Source organism: Brienomyrus brachyistius, chromosome 8 (genome assembly GCF_023856365.1).
Source record: "Brienomyrus brachyistius isolate T26 chromosome 8, BBRACH_0.4, whole genome shotgun sequence".
Lineage (NCBI taxonomy): Eukaryota > Metazoa > Chordata > Actinopteri > Osteoglossiformes > Mormyridae > Brienomyrus > Brienomyrus brachyistius.
In genome coordinates this window covers 11,623,232-11,638,071 of record NC_064540.1, presented here as the reverse complement: position 1 = coordinate 11,638,071, position 14,840 = coordinate 11,623,232, and the positions used below count along the sequence as shown (strand labels likewise).

Genomic DNA, 14,840 nt, shown 5'->3' with positions numbered 1-14,840 from the left:
AAATGAAAACTTGCTGATGTGGTAGTCATGTCGGCTGAAGTGAAACCACTTAGAAACAGAATATCGGCACTCACCGTAACAGACAGGCGTGCTGGATGGTGAAATCTAATGAGTCAGCCCAAAAGTCACCTGAAGAATGGAACAGAAAAAGCAGAGATTGTATAAAGCTGCGGGATTCTGATTGGCCAGTGCTGCTAAATGCATTATAAATAACACTTTTCTTGCATTATAAATAAAGATTGATTGCTGCATGGCTAACATTTCACTGCCATGAGACATAATAAATACCCAGTGTTATTACTGGAAGAATTTTGTTGCATGACGACCCAAAAATATAATCGGCAACCAACCACACAGACACACATGGATTTAACCCTACCTAACAGAAACGGAGTTGGTTCCTGTCAGTCAAGCTTCTTGCCCTCAGCTTACCTACAAAAAGGCATACAAAGAAATAAATCCTTTGAATAAAGTAAATGACATTGTCATTGCAACAGCCTTTGAGCTAATGCTGCACTGCCCTGTAGACAATTTTTCATGTTTTCTGAGTGGCTTTTCAGAGAACAGTATGACTCATTCGTAGAGAGAAACGACTAGGTAATTGAGAAAATAATTATTTTTGGTGACAACAGTCAGCAAGACAAACATTATGTTATGATATGCATTAAGTCACTATAAGCATATATGAGCTACAGGTTTTTATAAGCTAACGCCCTTAAAGCCAGGCCAAAATAATCGATCTGTTTGTTATCAGCCAACTTGAATTTCAAGTAGTCAGTTTCTAGATCATCCAACATAAAACGCATATGCAAGCCAATCTCTCTTCTGTTACTGACCAAATCTTAAAACTAATTTGGAGAGCAAATCAAATTTGTATAGTATTTGTATAATATGTGAGGTATCCCACATACATTCAGGACGAATTTGCCTCATCAGAAAATACCCTGCTTTAAGCTACAGTACTGTGCAAAAGTCTTAGGCAGCTAAAGAAAATGATGTTTAAATGATCTTCATGTTGGTGTAAAACTGTGCTACTATGCCTGTCAAAGTGTGTCAGCTTAGCCATATTCAAAACCTCTGCTAAAACCACCCCAGTATGTCCACCAATCATCCAACACACCAAGGTATTTTTGACTCGACCACTAGCGCATCTCCTAAAGCTAATCAATATCTCATTGACTTTTTTTAACTAATTAAGTTAATCAATTAAGTGAGCTAGTGAAATTTAATAAACACTTGGAATGGCTGAGGTGCCCCTGAGGAGAGGTTTGGAAACTGAGGTGCTGTTCATCTAGCCGTCCAACTAGATATCAGTTTGATATCAGTACCTTTTTGGAGAACAGTAAAAAAAAAATATATATATATATATATTAATTTTTATTGTGTTACTCTTAATTTGCATATGTTACGATGTTAAATTGTACTTTTTATTCTGAACAAATGTGCACTTACTACCCAGATAAGTAGCTGTAAACTTTCCTTTTGACTGCCTAAGACTTTTACTACTGTACATTGGATATAAGTGTCTAATAAATAACTATGAGAGTGATAATAGCAAAATCAGTAACAATAATAAGCATAAGAACTGACCTGAGGCGCCATGAAGGTCAAAGGTCAAGGGGGAGTGTTTACTGTCTGTTTATTCTGCTTCCAGTGGATGGGCTTCAAGGCGTCTGCACTCCTGCTTTGTTCCAGCACCAGATCTAGCATCCCCTACACCTACAGACACAGGGACACTCTATGTTCAATACTGAAGTGGCCTGAGAGTCAGAGATACATGGTAAAATGATTTCAGTTGTGTTGAGTCAACAAATTTTGGTACAGAATGAGGCTTTAATGTTGATCCCATCTGAGGTCTTTTGGGATGCTGTGTGTCACTAAAGGTGGTTGGGCTTGTTGGAGGCCACGACATTTTCCGGTGAGATCCAGGGATTTACAGGCAGAGAGAAGGTGCAGAGGAACTTTATTGTTTCAGCAGAACTACAAGTTCCCAGATCTGGGTCTCCTAGCTTGCGTACAAACTCGAGACTTGTTTTGACTCGTTTGGACTTATTTAGACTTGGCCATATTTGTTGTTGCGCCCCTGAGCAAGATTCCTAACCAAATGTGTTTCAGTTAAATAGCCAAATCTAACCAAAGCTATTTCAGTGTAATAGCTGTGTTAATTAAATCTGAGCTGAAGACAGGGTGGACACCATATATATCTTTGTTTGGTGCTTTGCTTATAGCTCACTTATAACTGTATAACACTCAGCATGCTGATGCTGACAGCCCACAGTATTATTTAGACAGTCTGTTCTGTTAAAACAATGTATCTGCAAAAAATGTATTACAAAGATAACGTTACTCACCGTTGGACAAAACACCCACCTCACTGGACGGTGATAGAACAATTAACATGATAAAAATCCAATTTTGCACTCTTTTTAAATTCCTGAATGTCAGTCTGAGTAAGATCCTCTTTTACTGAACGTAAATGTCTATTTTCTATCAACCCCCATCCCAAAAAGGTTCATTTGAACTCAGAATCCCCTGCCCCCCCCCAGGGTACTTCAGTCTAGTGGGGTCATACACTGCAGCTTGAACTGTGACCCCCCCTGCCCCCGAACCCTGACAGGAGACTGACAATGACAGGGGAAAGTTTAAGGGTAAGCAGGGAATGAGATTTAAAAGGGGAAGTTGGTGTAGAGGACATGCATTTTGGAGGGGAAACCAAGGTTTCCAGGGCTTTTTTTCAACCAATCAGGGGCAGACATGGGTTCCGCATGAACCTGTAATGTCTGCAGCATGAAAAATAAACCTCACCTGCAGCAAAACAGTTAAAACTGTCTTTTTAATTATCTGACAAGCTTTTGACGGAAAGAGAGCAGCGGCGGGCATTGCTCCATCGGCCTGATATTGCAAAGAGCACCGACTGTAACAGCGTGGTTTGTTTTCATTGTAAACATCAGTATTACTACTACGGAGAGACAGCTCTCGGAAACACCAGTGTGCCAAAGGCACAGCTAAGGATGCCAGGAAAGAAGACAGTTAGAATCTGCAGAGTGCAGTGGAGAATGATCACTCAGTTCACTGGGCAAGGAGGCCTAAGACAGTCCAAAGAATAGGAACAAAAAAAGTAAGGTGACTTCCAAAGTGGGGGATCTCACTGTAACTTTATAGTTGTCCCCAACGTCTGTGTGTCTACACAACTGTGAAGGCGGGGATGAGATACCACTTACAGGCAGAAGGGAAACCAAGTCAGCTCAGGAGACAAAGGTTCAGGAGAGCGCAAAGGGGACAAAGGCCCGACATGGAAAATTAGGCCCCAGTGGCCCATATCTGTACCCTGACTTCCTTTTTGAGGGGATGTCTGGCCAGGGTGCAAAAGAACATGGGAAGGCACAGAGTTTTTTAGCAGGACTATTGAAGAACCCAGACAGAGGCGAGGCAGGGACTGGACTGTTCACCTACACACACAGTGTCATAGGCTACTGTTTAGTAACGTGAAATACTACATTATGCTTCTATATGGCAATTTAAAATACAGCATAAAGTAAATTACAAACATGAAGCAAAAATTATTGTACAGCTGAGCCTAGTCTGACTATTCCTATTCCTGGTGAAGCAGCAGGAGTTTGCTGAGATAGACGGAGCATGGCATGTCACCATGGCAATTAGCCTTAATAGCATTTTCCTTGCTTGAATACTGCTAAAGTGTATCTAAAAGGTGGAGACAGCAGCTGGGACAGGGTCTAGGTGAATGGGGTCCCCGAGGAGGCCAGCCACACCATATGCTCTCCTCTCCACCTGGTACATTTAGCGGGTGTGTCTGTCCCCTGCCTGCCTGCCTGCCTGCTTGCCCAGAGGGCAGCCCCACCCACCCCGTGGCCCCCCAACAAAGCCTCTATGTGTCAGGCTCCCTAGCCGCTTCTATATGGAGTCCATAAAGACTATCAGCCCCATCTGCAATGGGATTCTGCCTGTGGCCTTCTGTCTGCAAAGGATCCCTCTGTCCCTCAAAGCATGCTGGGAATCCCAAGGAGAGCTTAAGGCAGTGTGGTTAAAAAAAATAGGAAAAAAAAGGTACAAACTGATAGATTTATGGCTTTTTAGGTAAGTCATACAACAAGAAGAGTAATGTGTGAATGTAATTTGAATGAGAGTCAGGTCTTCACAAGTACCGTGGTTCTAGGGAATCAGGAGACTGACACACAACACATTATTGACACAGCGCTAGATTTTGGAACTTAAATCATTTTGGGCATCCTTTCCAACACATTTTAGAGGCACTGGCATATTGTGCAACCACAAAAACGTATTAGAAGTACAGTACTGTTAATAAGCAGAGACAAAGGATGCAAGAGCTATGTATTACAGGCCAAGACAAATATGAAGGATAAATTAAATTCGGCTTTTGTGAAACCTGTCAAATGGTGCATTGTTTAGTAGTTACACATCTTATCGTGGCCATATTCCTGTTAAGACACAAGCAGAACAAAACTTATCAGACTGATCATCTGATCATTAGAAGGCCCAGCTTCAAAAACTGAAACTACAACAGTGACAGATTTTTCACTGTTCAGCCAAGTGGTCTAAATCCTGCTTACAAGATGTATTTGTTCACAGGACCTTACATGCTAGTGCGGCTCCTTAACCTCCTGAAGCAGCACTTGCTGCTGCCGTGGGGTCAGAGACAGACAGCGTCAGGCCGCACGGAGCCCGTCTGCAGCCTTTTAACCCCCAGTGTCATAAATAAGCCTGACTGGCCAGCACTTCTCCTTCCAACAGTATAACAGCGGCAGATGTTGGAAGTGATTATGGCCCCGTAATGGCTCTGCGAGATGATTTATAAACAGCGATTACCTCACTGCCCACCCCCCGCCCCACTACTATCCCACCGTTCACACAACAGGGTTTGGCCTGAGGGTGGCGACGATTTGTACTTGTCACCGATCATCTTCAGAGACACATTTAAGGTCCATTTGGTGGTGAGCAGATATCTGCGAACTGCTAATGTCTGCTAATACGAGACGATGCTACGTCAGCAAGCTGGCAGCTTTTATTTGGGTTTGAGATTTATGCTGGTCTCAGACTAAACTAAACCTGTGCTTAAGTAAGACCGGCTTTGCTGCTGCACAACGAACGGCAAAACAAAACGAATGCAACACTTTCCACATGGTAACCACAAAGAGGTCGCTGCAGTGAGTGCCTCTCCCGCCTGCTCTGGCAGTCCTTCGTCCCTCCCCCACCATGAAACCCAAGCCGCGACTCACGTAGGGGCTTCTTTTCCACTTGACAGGCCTCAGACAAGAAGCCGGCTCTCCTGCCAGCTGCAGCGGAGCCATTATCGTCGCTCGATCCATCCGGCCACGCGGCTCCCTTATCTGCAACCTCGGCATCCCCTTCCTCCAAATCGCTACCCTCAGACAGTGCCCCAAGAAGGGGGGGGCGGGGGGGGTGACCCGTGGCGAGGCCTCCCCTCAGGCCGGATGGAAGCCCGTGTGTCAGAGCGAGCGAGGGGTGATGCCCCCCCATGAAATCATGCGGCAGTCTGCTCTCAGGTAGAGCATCTGGTCCACCTTGGGAGATCGGAACGCTCAGAACTGGCTACCTAACTCCAGCAAAAGCAGCATGCTGATTTTTAATGGCTTTTTGCTCAGGGCTGACAGGGTGGTGGAGGGGGGGTTAGACTGAGGTAAATCAGGAAAACGGGGGGGAAAAAAGTCACATTTTAGAGGATTAGCCCAGATCGGTCAGACTGGTCAGAACGCAGCAAGTTCCTTCATGAAGGTAAAATGTCTTCCTATAATTGTGAGTCCCGGCAGCACATGCAAATACCCAGTACTCTGGAAACTATGGGAGAAATGATCTCCCAGCCACAGAACACACTGCTGAGCAGAGGCGCGTTGAGGCCCAGAAAACCAAAAAAAAAAACATTCTAAAGGGTCGACCTGTAGCACAAATGACTAAAAGCAATAGCTGAGTACTACAGGGTCAGGAGTGTATGCAGTGAGTCTCTGACCTGCAAAGAAACACACTGGGCCCTTCTACCTGGAGTCCATCCAATTTAATCTCCTTTTCCTAAGTCACTGTAAGCCAGTAATGAAAGAAAGAAAAAAAGGAAACTGAAAGAAGGAGCAGCTGCCGATGGTGTGAACAGAGCTTTGGGGCTCGGCGTCTGCTCCCCGCGTGGGTGTGGGCACACGTGTGTGGCTTTTGAACATGAGATTCAGGGGGCACGTCTGACCACCGCAGAGACAGCTGCTGTCTGCTGTTAAAAGCTGACAGAGCCCAGCCCTGGGATGTGCGGGGGAGGGGGTTGAGGGAGGGCTGTGGCCAGGCGTGGGGGGTCCGAGGCTAGCTGTGGGGTGTTTGCCAGGGACTGCCGGTCCGAAGGAGGCCTCCCAGGGAGGGGAAAGGGGATTATACCCAGGAACCCTGAAACTCCCATAACTACAGAGCCAGGTACAAACGGCTCCCCATAGAGACCATATTAGCATCTCCTGTGTGTAACTTCTCGTTTTTTATCTGCATACAATTGACCCGCCATCAACAGATTACAATGCAGTGTATTTAAACTGGCTTTTGCTAGTGCAAAACAGAAGGCACTTCCCTACAAGGCAAAATGGTCTCTTCCCACAGACTGAGGTTTGTAACAGTGGCCTGGCTCTAAACATGATGCTATGTGTAATGTTTGAGGGTTAGGATTTCAAAATAGTTGAATATTTGGTGCTAATGCATATCTCTGTGGACTATTCGATCATAGGATACGACAGTCTTAACAGATTTACTAATTTCAGGCCTAAAATACATGTATAACAATTACTCCTACGGAAGGGGGATGCAAAATACAAGTTATTCCTCTTCCTTAATAGCAAAAAAAACAAAGTGCAGTATCAAATTACACTTATTATGAACCGTTGACATATTCAGGGCCAACGAACTCCTACTGGCTCTGCTTTGAAAACGCTTCTCATGGGTTTATTTAAATATGCTCATTGCAACTTGCTCAATATTTGTAAGACCATTAGTGTCAAACAGACACTAACTTTCAGTATGTGCATCGTTAAATTAATTATTTTCTTATTCGTTGAGATCTAATGCTTACCAAATTCACTGTTAAAGAAAATTAGCCGCAGCTGTGTGCAAGATTTCAAGACAACCGTAAGGAGCTACACCTAGATGCTAATTTGTTTAAACGGCAGTACTGTTGAGTCTTTTGTAATTTCAAAGCCTCTGATAGAAAAGAAAGCATAACAATCCTAAAACTATGCTTTTCTAAAAGTGTTGTCGGTTGTTGAAAGCGTACATTGTATTAAAAATAATCAGTTTGACCTAGAGCATAATTTCATGAAAAAAACCACACCTCTTCCAACAATATTCAAACATCCACATTCCACAAAATAAGCCTAAATCATTTGCAAAATCTTCCTAATGCAGGAACATCCAGAACTGGATGTTGACGCACTTTATCCAACTTAAAAAAAAAATCCTGTTTGCATTAAATGGGTGTGTATGCTCAGGGTGTGAGAGATGCTGTCTGTGGTATCGATGGCTGTTTATGTTGAATTTGTCACAGAAAAAGTAAATAGGCCGTGTTAAGGATGATCTTTCACATGGGAAACTGAAAATGATCTTGCCATAGTAATCAGAAACAGAAGATATTACACGTGGCTCAAACACCTGTCTAATCTATAAATACTTCATCTTGACTGCAATCACTTAATAATTTATTAAGAAATTTCCTGTTTTATTAATTTTGGGAATGGACTATGTAGCTAAAACATTTATTTGTTGTTTTTCTACCTCATACAGTATATATTTATATATCACATCATATGTATAATTCATAATTATTATAATACTGTAACATCCATCCATTTTCCAAACCGCATATCCAACTGGGTTGCGGGGGGTTCGGAGCCTATCCCAGAAGCAATGGGCACAAGGCAAGGAACAACCCAGGATGGGGGGCCAGCCCATCGCAGGGCACACTCACACACCATTCACTCACACATGCACATCTATGGGCAATTTAGCAACTCCAATTAGCCTCAGCATATTTTCGGACTGTGGGGGGAAACCGAAGTACCCGGAGGAAACCCCACGACGACATGGGGAGAACATGCAAACTCCACACACATGTGACCCAGGCGGAGACTTGAACCCGGGTCCCAGAGGTGTGAGGCAACCGTGCTAACCACTGCACCACCATGCCTGTAACATAAATTATATATAATAGTATTATAATATAAAACTAAACTATGAATTCGCAAATGTATTCCAGCACACTTTGTATATGTGGAAGTTTTTCCTTTTGCCAGCAAATAAACAGTAACTGGTCAATGTTTTCATTTACAAGTGTACAAACAGAACAGGCTTTTATTTCATTTGGTTAGGTTTATGCCATCAAAGAATAGTAGTCAAAGTCTTTATTAATATTGAGACAGCGGCCACCTGCATATTCAGTACAGTAACATCTTTGTTGAAGAATGTTTATTATGGTGTAAAACATCTTAATTAGTAGTTAGATATTTAATATGTAGCCACTCGACGGACACCCCTCTCATGGTAGTCTGAACTAATGTGACCGACACCAGAATCGCTCCATAAATTCTTTGCTTTCTCTTTTGTTTACTTTACCAAGGCAATGGCGTTTCTGCAGCTATATATTATGTAACACTCAGTAACTGAATTTTTATCACTTATAATGTAACACACTGCTTCCTTAAGCATTCAGAAGTTGTTTTGTGTGATGTTAACTGATCCAAGTCTTGGAAACCATGTCTGACTAATACAGATTTTATGTCCAGTATTATAATGCTTTTGATAAAATGTGACATATAAGTTCAGAGTGGCATTTTGATAATAAACCCTTAAACCAATGAGGCCATTTCCTTAGCGACTGTCTGGGGCAGACATATGGATCGGGGGGGTTTCTTGCTTGGGTTCCACCTAACCAGTGCCCCACATGACACCTCCACAGAACTGGCCGCTGCCAAGGAGTGTGTGACTCACTGAAAACATGGTACACACTGACATGAGCAACACACACACATGGGGATGATCCGTTCATTTATATGGGCGTAACCCTAATCCCAACTATGACAACCTTAACCCCTACCCAACCCTAACCTTAACCATAAGTAACCAAACTAAATACAAGAGTTTTGGCATTTTTAGATTCCAGTCACAGATTTTTATCAAATTTATTTCCTCCTTGCAGGGCCCGAAAAAAAACGTTCCCACAATATCAAAATAATTTTTTATCACATTGTGGGGATATTTGCTATAACATGCTACTTAAATAAACTGTTGCATAAAGAGTCATAGACCTATGAACAAGAACTTCATATTACCCCAATACGCTATGCATCATACATTCATAAACAAGGCAATAAAAGCAACATACTTGTGTCAGCACCTGTACTTCAAGGTGACATTCTTTGGAAAAATGTCGGTACATTCATTTTTTGGGAAATCCGCCATGCTACTCTGAGCCGTTAATATTAAGATGAATAAACTGTGCACAGGTCTTCAAACCTAACAGCTAGATAACCACAATACACAGCCTACTATGCACGTACACGAGGAGCAAAGCACTACGATACAGCAGTATTATCAGCCTCGTTTTATGTTGCTTTGGTCAAAACATCTAATAAATAAACGTCAATATACTCAAAGATCATATTTAAAGTACAATTTTTCTAATTTAAGTGCTATTGACGGTTAGGTTTCGCGTTGAGGACTAACTTTGATGCATGATTACAGAGTTTCGCACAAAACATGAAAAAGCTAACCGAGTTAAAAGGTAAAAACAAATTAAGAGGGACTCGCGGACTGCGCCTTCGGCGGCCGCGCGCTGCTGCTCTGGGCGCCGCGCTCTGGATTCTGGGAGTTAAGTCATCATTAAGATAGGAACTGACCCCACGTGGTGCCCCTCGCATAAATCTACCGGTAAGGTAAGCTAAACCAAAAAAAAAAGCTAAATCAAAGAGCTGCGGACGATTTGGCTCTTGAGGACAGGAGTTCAGCGCACCTGATGTAAAACAGTTTCGCGTTAAAGATACACTCTGGCTACCAGCTTTACTTGCTTGCACAAACCCCTACGTACAACAAGCTCTTAAAATCGGTGGGAGCAACATAACAACTACGTGATACAATTAATTTGCATGCTCTCAGATATTAGCTACAGGAAAACCATGTAATCATACAATTTCTCTGTATCTGTTACTATTTTATGTCATTTACACAGAATATTATTGGTCTGGATATCTCTTATGGTTCAAACCCATACGGGATTATTATATTTTAGAGTTTAGCCACTCCTTGACACAATATTGTGTTTTATTAAATGAAAACCTTAAGGAGTTGATTTAAAGTAACACCCCCAGGCATGAACATGCACCACAAACTGTCTCCCTGTCACTAAAAACAATGCCCTTTCAGAGTTCTGCCTCTGCCTTCATTTGCTCACAAGCACATGTATAACATGGGGGGTGAGGGGGGGGGGAGATAAAACCAAATATGTCTGTTTCCAGTGTGCATTGTTTCCACTGCCTTGAAACCAGAACCACTTACAGAGAACTGAACTCATTGTGAACTTGTTCAGAGAATAACATCAGAAATAAATGTACATTTTTATTCAAAAGGATCCCAGTGTAAATAAACCAAAATGAAATATTACATCTCTCCACTGTGTATCCGCACAGCAGTCTTTAAATGAGGATACGTTCACACTGCTCCTCACAGTGGACTGCTTTCACATAACAAACTAGACGGGGTGTTTTGTAAATCACAAAGACAACAGGCTACTATTGTCTGTTAACCTTTATGATAAGTGTGGGGGTTTAACACCGACAGGCAGGTAGGTATTTTTCGAAGCCAGATACTGAAACTTCACAGACTCATTGATTAATTTGATTTGGTGGCCATTTTTAAACCGAAAGAGACGGTTTACAGTAAGAGACGGGATAATGTAGGCGACAGAGATAAGGTCAGGAGGAACTGCACTTCCTATGAAAATATTTTTCATTCCAGGAACATTTGGCTACAGAGGACTTAGGAATTAATTCATGTTTTCTTAAGAGGGGGCCGCCTCTTAGTCCCGGATGGGGAATACTCCCGGCTCGCTGATCCCCTATCCCAGACTAGTGCAGCTTATTCCAAATTTATTAGCTTCGGTAACAGGAACCATGAAAGGAGAAGGTTTGGAAAAGAAAAATAGTACAGGACTGAGCTCTTCTATTTGGGGTGGGTTAGGAAGCGGAGTGTTAAATCAAACCCAGCAAAGCACTGCCCTGATTATTTTCTTTATATCTGGGGTAATATGTGGATGTGAGTGAGAAATGTATAAGTGTTCACGTCTTGCAAAAAGCAGAAGGGTTTGTCTCGAAATCCACTTAGAAACACAACTTAAAATGTGACATGAAATCTTTTCGGAAATGGGAAAAAAAAACGATACAAAACAGGTTCAAAACATGAATCTTCACAAGGCTCTGATCTCTACAGAAACATTTAATTTGCCAAAGTACAGGTAATTTCACTAATTTAGGTTTTATGTTTTGATTAAACAAAGCGAGGTATATGTTTTCAAAGGTTCTTTATATTTCTTAACAGAAAAAAAAAAACAGATGAAATGTTTTTAGATGGAAGCCACAAAAGATATTTGAGAGTTTAAACAGTGCTCTTTGAAAACCTCTCACTGCAGTTCCCTTAAATTACCTGACCACACGGCCTGCTTATAACAGCGCTGCAGTGATCTCTGGATAACCCATGATATACCTGCCTGTTCATTAACAAGGAAGAAAAATACAGATCAGAGGAATAACTTTGCCTCCATAAATGAAAGCAGGAGGTTTCTTCAACACCCAGAATCACCGTCCACAGCCACAGACGCATGAGCCTCTACACACAAAGACGAATGATGCTAATGCTATAATTCGTGCTTGCAAAAACATGCATAATATATCTATATACTGATGAGCCAAACCATTATGACCAACCCCATATAAAATGAATAACAAGATGTGCGGCATATTTAGAATTTTTTAGAATTTTAGAATTTAGTGATTAGTTGTCATTGCTGACACACCACAGCACCCAGTGCACAAGAACGAAATGTGTTCTCTGCATTTAACCCATATATGCCCATGTGACGTAGCAGGGGGCAGCTAATTGGAGTCAATAGTAAATATAAAATTTCAATAGGCAAATTCCAGGTCAATTTGAATGTAAAATCTAACTTGTGAAATAAATTGGTGCCTGAAAACGTATTTCAAAGCGCACATTATGTGTTACATCCAACAAAACGAAACATATATAAATAACACACTAAACTGGTAGAGAATAGGGAAGTAAATCAGTTTTGCGTTGATTAAAGAAGTCATTCAATTATAGATAATATCCCACTCTGGGGCAAGAAATAGAGGATAAAGAGGTATAAGTAAAATAAGTAATTTAAAGTAGAGCTATACATAATGAGTTAAAAAGAAGAAAATATTTAATACATAAACAAAACCAGGTAACTTTATATGTTGTTGTTATTATTGTTGATGATTATGTCAATTACAATGACAGCAGCAATACTCACAATTTATTTTTTTATTATGCTGTTTTGTTTATAGGATACGTCTATTAACTGTTTAGTAGGAACTTGTACGTGGTTGCGGCCTGTATTGTTTGAACCCGACGGTAATACTGCAAAGCTCCTTTTCAGCTTTGACGAACATATTTCAAACAGGACCGAAATAAAGCAGAGATAACTGCACACTGAAATCCATCAGTCTTTCTTACCGACAGGGCGCTTCTGACTATGCTTTGGGTATAAAAGGCAAACATTAAAAAAAATAAACATACGATGTTATTTTAAGTTCACAATATCTATATTTATCCAAGCTTTAGTGATTAATATTTACATCTTTAAATTTACATTTTTAAACTCAAACTGTTACCTTAAATCTAAACGCTACGGGTACGCTATTAAAAGGAGTTCTAACTATTTGTTGCTCTTCTCATAAAAATGTACAAAAAATGCGGTAAGATCAACAGTTATCCGTAGCTAAATCCTACACAAAGTCTACTTTAATTAAAAGTTAAGTTAAACTAAAACTAGTAAATGATCTTAATCATAATCTTTTCCGGAGCAACTATGAAACTTGACAATTTGGAAAAACAAAGAAAACGGGGATCAAAAATATATGGCGGTCAAGTAAAACCATAGTTTTATCATACTTTTTACTGATCTATCTATATAGTTAATCTGCACTTCCATCATTTACCTATTTATTTCTTCATACAATATCGTCACCTACTAAATAGTGAATTGATTTGGACGTATTTTGCATTTATTTAGCTTACCAATAATGCTATTATGACATGGCATTCAGTTATAAACATATAAAGAATACTTTACACTGTTATGATCATAAATAAAAGAAGGTTTTCCTCGTGACATTTCTAAACGCGCATATAGCCTATACTGCCCAAAGATGCAAAAGTATGCTTATTCACTGCCGCTATTCGTATATCACATTCTATTGCTTGTCATTTAATTCGTTCAGATAGTCTAAATGTCATCAAGCAAACAAACGTTTTCAAAAAAGAGATATTGGGAGAGAAAGGGCACAAAGTGTCGCACAAGTGATTATTCTTCTGTTAAGCGCCCAGTCCTACACTAGAAGCGCCGGTGATTTCCAGCCCATGTCAGATATAATACGCGCGTATTCATATGAAAACGAGTGGTGTTCATTATTTATCAGTCAACTTACCATTATATCTGCAAGTGAGGTGAAACTCAGTCAAATGGCCTTTCCATGTCGATGTCGTTTTAAAATGGCAAACTATAACGCTTCCCAAGTTAGGAGATCACAGCTTGAACCTTGCGTGCGTACAAGCGCTCAGTCCGTTCAACTCGTATAACGTATATCTTTATTTCAGAAAGTCCTCTTTTTAACCGCCACTCCTAAAACTGTCTTTTAAAAAGCTTTCAGGTTAAAAGCGACGTTAAAAAATAAAAGTTAGGGTTAAAACTCTTTTTTTCAGTGCAGAAAAACCACAAGGACAGAGCTGCTTGACTACACCTTCAGGCTTATGTTGTGATAGGCGATCGGCGGGGAAGTGATGCTGAACAAATTTCCCAATCCCAGTTCCTCCTCCACTTCTTCATTTGCTTCTTTGCTCTCCGCATGTCCCGGCTCTTAAAAGCCCCAAAGCGAGCACGTCTCTGTCGGGGCGGGGATGGGATGGGATGGGATGGGGGGAGGGGGCAAGTTGTCCGCCTTGCCCGTGTTATTCATTACGCATGCTGTTATTAGTTTTCTTACTTTTGACTATTTTTTTTAACGAACTTATAGGCGACATTCTTAAACTCAGTTTGTGCAACCATTACTAGAATTCTATTTCATAATAGTAAGTCCCTCTCTGAAAAACGCTTAAAAATTCAACTAATCTCGTAATATGATAATCCCTGAAAGTAAAAAAAAAAAGTTTGATAAAAATGAATCGCTTCCGAAAATCTGACAAAGAAAATAAATGAAGTTAATACTCGCAACTGCTCCCTGTAAAAAGTATCTGATGTCTCTGTCTTCGGCAAAAGTTATGAACCTCAAATTTTAGGGGGATGTCTTCAATCTGAATACCAGTATTAACTGTTTAAAAAAAAAAATCAAAACAAAATGTGAAATGATTTTGCATTTCTGTATTGCTGTTTCAGCAGGCAGAGTATTTTATGAATACCAGAACCATAAATATAAAATTTGTGCAGAATCACATTCAGAATTAACTACCGGATTGGATGACAAAATATATAAAAGTAATTGTAGATCGTTCTAGAGGTGAGTTCGTGTCGTACTGATTTC

At 40.8% G+C, this 14,840-nt stretch overlaps 1 protein-coding gene across 1 annotated transcript in view; it reads right to left on the bottom strand.

The window, feature by feature from the left end:
- The window catches only part of eya2 (EYA transcriptional coactivator and phosphatase 2), a 31,451-nt gene extending 17,267 nt beyond the window's left edge, over positions 1 to 14,184 (bottom strand). The window contains exons 1-4 of the mRNA XM_049021800.1: positions 13,752 to 14,184; positions 1,591 to 1,719; positions 380 to 432; positions 75 to 129 (exon numbers count right to left, since the gene is read on the bottom strand). The gene's annotated coding sequence lies outside the window, so the exon portion shown is untranslated. The remainder of the gene's footprint in view (positions 1 to 74; positions 130 to 379; positions 433 to 1,590; positions 1,720 to 13,751) is intronic.
- Positions 14,185 to 14,840: the final 656 nt, after the last annotated feature.